Raw genomic sequence first — 5,891 nt, 5'->3', positions numbered from 1 at the left:
ATAAAATGGAGGGTCGACGGCGAAAGGGAAAAATGTGCTGGGCGGCTGGAATCTGGGGGCTGGAGGCTGCAGAGGTGATGTCATTGGGCCAGAGCAAGAGGCGAGTGAAAAACAAGTCTCTCTCTTTATTCTGATCCTCTTTGCAGTCCCAGCAGGGGGGGGTGGGGGGTGGGGGGGAAGCGGTGTGGTGGTGGTGGTGTTGGCAGTCGGCCAAGGCAAGGGCTGCTGGGAAATGGCAAAGGATGCCAAGCAGGCCCCACCGCCAACATTAGAAGCTCACATCTTTGTTCTCAGAAACCTGGTGTGCTGCCAAAGGCCTCATTTCGGCTCCATGGCATGATTACACTGGATGTAGGCCAACTACTGAGAGCTTGCTCGCTCTCCCTCCCTCCCTCCCCGCGCTCTCTCTCTCTCTCCCGCTCTCCCTTTATGTTCCCTCCCTTGGCTCTCTATCTCTCCCTCCTCTTCCCCTCTCTCTCTCTCTCTCTCTCTTTTTCCACTGCCTTCAAAAGCTTTCTGCCAAACATGCAGCAGTTGCCATGGCTGCAGAGAATGGAACATAAAAAAGTGAGTAATGAGTCAGGCTTGGACCCAGATGTGCCACATGTGTATCCATTTAGAAAAAAAACAAAATGGTAACATATCCCCTTAATCTGCCGGGGCTTGTCAGGGGACAGACGGCTTAAGTAAATAGCAGAGGGCTGAGTGGGGAAAGTGGAGAGTTAAAAAAATCCCCACTGAAAAAAAAAAAAAATGTAAATGAATTGCAATTGTTTTCATATCCATTTTTAAACAGACGGTAGTTTCAGTGGCTTACAGCACAGATTCAGTGGTGCAACCAGGAACAGAAAGACCTGAACTTTGCCTCTGTAATAGCACATGAGCATGCATACATTCGGAGTTGGTGACGTCATTTCCTGTCCGGTGGAAACCCCCGTCTGCGTAGCCTATATGTACACGTGTATGTGTGTCTGTGAGTGTGTGTGTGGAGCCACAACCAGACTCTGATGTAAACAACCTCTCCGTGGCCTTTTTTGTAGCAATAACAATCCATATAGTGGTCTGACAGCTGTATTTGTCGGTTGGTGGTCCAAATTCATGAGCTGTTATTACAAAGAAGAGTATAATTACCTGCACATATATGGCGTCACATTTATTGCCCATAAAAGGCCGTTTAACTCCTGACTCATACTTGTTATGTTTAGCATGCTGAACTTAGCTATGCAGTCATTCCAGCTCTGTGAACGGTTCAGATGAAATTTTCTAAATGTCATTCAGCTGTCTCACACGTATGCACAATTCCCAGGAGGACAGCGTCGTCCGACTCCGCAGCCACTCCTACAGCGCTGGTTTGTGTACAGCTGTTCTCTTCTTACACCTCGATTGATTCTCATGCAAAGTGCCGAGGGATCTGAGACACCACTTGGCTTTAAGTAGTACATAGCATGAATATGTATGTAGCCTATAGTAAGTGTGAGTGTGTGTTGGAGGGATGTTTATATTTGGACAGTACGCAGTATTTTTCCCCCCAACATCTCTATTCAGCAGAGGTTATGTTTTTCTTTTTTCCTTTCCTTTTTCTCGTTGAACCAAAAAGAATGAGGAGTATTTTACGTGTTATGTAACCGCTTCCTCTGAGCCAAAATAAAACCTTCCCAAAGTAGGCTTATTTATTGCCGGAGCTCCTGTTTATTTTTGAGCTGCCTCGCTAGAAAATGGACTCTGACATCCCCGGCACAGCAGTTAACACAGCGTTCAGGCTCTGTTTGCTGGTGCACACACGATGCCACGCTATATTCAAGCGCAGGCATTTTTCCATTTTAACATTCCTGCTGTCCTTTTCTGTCAGTGCCCATGTGATTTGTATCACCTCCTGTATATGTTAATTCTCTCAAGCCAAACAGTTGCATAAAACACGGTTAAATAATACATACACAAGTGTGTCTGTGTGTATGTGAACATGCATATTTATTACTCCTTCACTTAGAAGATATTTTGGGGTTGCTGTTGGAAGAGGATCAAAGCTGCTCCTTTTCTAGTCACATTTGCCTTGAAAGCAGAAGGATACACAGAGTCGTTTCTGTGAGGTACTGAAGGAAAACCAAGAACGGCAAACAGTGACCCAATTGGAGCCTCATTTACGGGTTCATAGATAGCATATGGCTTCTTCTGATCAGGAAAGTATGGAGGATGGTGGTGGATTAAAGTAGCTGTGATGTTGCGGTTACATTTGGAAAGTGATATTTGTGCAGATTTTCCGCAATTAGACACGAAAATATTTACTTGGAAACAGGCCTTTTTTGGCCGTGGCCACAAAACAGCCGAGGTTCTCGTCACAGATTCCGCAGATGCTTCGCTGCCCTCTCTTTGATTTTCTGGTTTATGGGGGATGTTTCATCGGACACTGCGAGGGTCTGTGCCAGAGATGTCCTTCCTCCCTTCTCCATAAAAGTGCAAGTTGTCACGATGGTGTGGCATTCATTATCTGCCTGTGTTTTTTTTTTTTTTCTTTTTGCAGGCCTGGCCCCTGAGCAGCTGGGGAGCATCGGTTGTCACATTCAGCCTCCCACCAAAGAGCGGCAAAGCAGACGATGAGGAGCACTGTGCCCCCCCCTCACATCCAAAATCTCTGTGATCAAGTCCTCTTAACCACAGTGTCGGCTCATCTGGGCACACGATGCCTCACCTCCTTCACACACTTCAAAGCCTCCTGTCAGAAAACAGCTCCATGTGAGGAGCTGAAATAGAAAATAGAGCTGCAATCACAAGTACAACTCTTCACATGTGAGCTCAAGGGCGACCACGGCACCGTAAAGGAGAATCATAGTTTATTGCAACTTGTGTCCATCTTTTCCTGGCGTTCTATCTGATAAAAAAAACAAAAAGTACGACTGTAGTCTGGAACATGGCGACATTGCTGCAACAAAGTCTTGACAGGGTGAGAAAGCCGAGCAGTAAAACAGGATGAAAACCAGCCAAGATTTTCATATCGAGATCATCTGTGAGATATTATTTGAGTGCAAAATCGAAAGTGAGATTACTGATACTGTCAGAGATGATCTCTTTATTCACCAGCGTGACAAGTACGTTAGCTGAGAGCAGAACCAAAGTGCTGGTTGAGGTGAATGTTGATGAGCAACAGATTTTTGACGCTTAACATTGTTATAATGCTAAATACATTTAAACAACCTGCCGATGGGTTAAACCTTGATGATGTGGGCCAGAGATAAAAGTGGCCGTTCATACAAAACACACTGTCCATCCGACCCATGTTGCCCTTTCAGGAGCTGTGCTGAAAGTAGAAACAGCGACAAACCATCTGAAAGAAAAGCAGTTTGGATTCAGATAAAAATAAGTTAAGTTTGCTGCCTTTGTAAAATGCATTACCCTCTTTACAGTAATGTTAGCTTGTCACTCGAATGAGCCACAAATAGAGAAGCAACATTACATCTGCGGCTGCATTTGAATTAATTTCAACAATTGTATGTCAGTTCTGCTTTGTTCAAACTACATTGAGTTTGACAGCCCTGTGAGTAAAATAGTATTTTTAGCAACGATAGTAAGAATAAAAATAACACCCACGGAATAATTAAATAATATATCAAACATAATATTGAACATCTTAAATATAACCTGGTTGTTTTGATGTATAAGAGCCCTCTTTTTTTTTTTATAACAGAAATGAAAGTGATGACTGTTTTTATTTGGGAACCTAAGATCACATTACCTCACACTAGTTTTGCAACAAAGAAAATGATAGATGTTGTCATACATACACTCATTGTGCCCAACAGGCACATTGCAGATAGTTTAGTCATAGTCACCACCACAACAAGCTCTGCTCAAGTGCTACTACAGTAATACTGTGGGAAGTACACGGGATGAATAGAAGAGCCTTGACGCAACAGCAAAGTCCCAGAGGAACACAAAAGGACGGAGCGGAGAGAGCATGGTGGGAAAGTTCAGTGCCCTTGAAGAAGCACTGATAAGCGCAAGGTGATATGAACCCGCGTGTTTGTATTGTGCAAATTTGTAACGACTACGAGCGCTGCTGCTGATAGGAGGCCGTCTTACGCCATGTGTTTGCAAAAAAAAAAAACCTGTCTGACCAAAGGGCACGTTGAGCTGGGTGTGGCCTGTGTTATCTGCGCGATGTCAGTTTGTGATGGTAATGTAACACTGGGTGTATATTGGGGTTGTTCTACACAGTCAACAGACAGGTTTGGGCAGAGGCTTCTTTCAAGCTGTTTTACCATATGAAAAGGTTGTGATTACTTCTCCCTCCTCCTCCTCCTCCTCCTCCTCCTCTCCCCCCCCCCGGTAGGTGATGGGACCCACATTGTTCAGCAGGCACACAGATGTGTAACTTGACCTTGCTCTGTGCTCATTTGAATGCTCTTTCTCTCCACTAAGCGGGATAAAGTTCATCTACCCCGTGTTACCACACAATGGGGAGGGAGGAGCCAGACAGCCTTGAAGCGGAAATGGTTTCACACTGACAGACAACGCAGGCTACACCCAGGGTTGCCCTCAACACACCACCCACCTTCCCCTATTTCCACACTCACATCATGTACATTATCTACTTTGCTCATCTTAGCCGAGAGCTTATTTCTGTCCCGCTTCCTGCTTTGTGTGACGTGCTCTGTACTCTTGTTTCTCCCCCCACATGATAAAAGTCACTCTGATCAAAAAAAATGCCGTTGCCTAACAACAAGAACAAAGTTCACCTCTCATGTAACTGCAAAAAAAAAAAAAAAAAAAAAAACCCAGCTCTCACATGATCCTTGCCAAGTTAACCATTTACAGCAAGGAGGAAGGCGGGGAGGCGTACTCTGAGTAAACAGGCTGCTGTGTTTGCTGTTTAAAGTAGTTAACCCGGCTATTCACCGCCTCACCTCTCTCTCCCATTAACACACAAACGCACAACATGCAGGGACGTGAAACTCGTCAGGCCACATGTCATCCCACACTCACACACAAAGCTGCCCCCGCCACAAAACAATGAATGCGGGGCCGTCAGAGCAGTGCTCCCATTATGAAACTGCTCTGTCACAAGATGAGCGCCTCACAGGAATGCTGTTGTGACACATGCGAGCTGTTGACACAAGGGTTAAACATTGAACCGCTCACATACAAACACACACACACACACACGCACGCACACACACTTCAGCTGCCAAAAGGGCGGGAGCTTTTAACCGCTCCAGTACCGGTTGGGTCTGTGTTTATCTTTCCACTTTGACTGGCCGCGTCCTCCCCAGCCTCCTCAACAGTCGTCAGGTTTATCAAAGGGAAGAGAAGTTCCTCCCCGGCTCTCTGTGTAACTGCAGCCAGGTGCAGCACAATGTAATGATTCACAGCAGACACAATACTCCGCTGCAGGTTGCCTTGCATGTTTGGAGCTTTGCAGAGGTCACTGAGTGCGTGCGTGTGTGTGAGTGCGTGCGTGTGTGCGTTGGATGTCATGTGGTGCTGATCTCTGAGCTCGGTGCTGGTGCAGAGGGTTCAGGAGGAGTTCAGCACAGATTCATTATTCATGCATTTCTCCGCTCCAAATGATGATACCAACGAGCCTCGTCTCCATGAAAAGGTCTTCAGTCTTCTTCCCCCTGTTTTCAGTCAGTTTTTTTATATATTTTTTTTCCCTTTCCCCCACTTGAGCAGTAACATCATTTGAAAGGAGGTGCATTTATTCATGTGCTCAGCAGGGCTGCATTTTAAAAAGTGTTCGGCGTTTGTTTCTTGGATTTTGACGTTGCCATGTGCAGATAAGAATAGGAAACATATCTTTGTAATGCTTTACAGAAGGGGTGTCTTCGCTTTAATGTGTGCTGGCAATGCTTTGAAAAATCCCTGCTTAACAATTCTAGGAAAGCCAAGCCACCTGG

General features: G+C 45.5%; 1 long non-coding RNA gene across 1 annotated transcript; it reads left to right on the top strand.

The window, feature by feature from the left end:
* The first annotated feature begins 483 nt into the window (after positions 1 to 483).
* LOC310998186 lies at positions 484 to 2,885 on the top strand. The gene is made up of 2 exons (XR_014595981.1): positions 484 to 567; positions 2,519 to 2,885. It is a non-coding gene; the product is annotated as an uncharacterized lncRNA (long non-coding RNA).
* Positions 2,886 to 5,891: the final 3,006 nt, after the last annotated feature.

Source organism: Trachurus trachurus (assembly GCF_905171665.1).
Source record: "Trachurus trachurus genome assembly, chromosome: 15".
NCBI lineage: Eukaryota > Metazoa > Chordata > Actinopteri > Carangiformes > Carangidae > Trachurus > Trachurus trachurus.
This window is presented reverse-complemented; position numbering and strand designations above follow the sequence as displayed.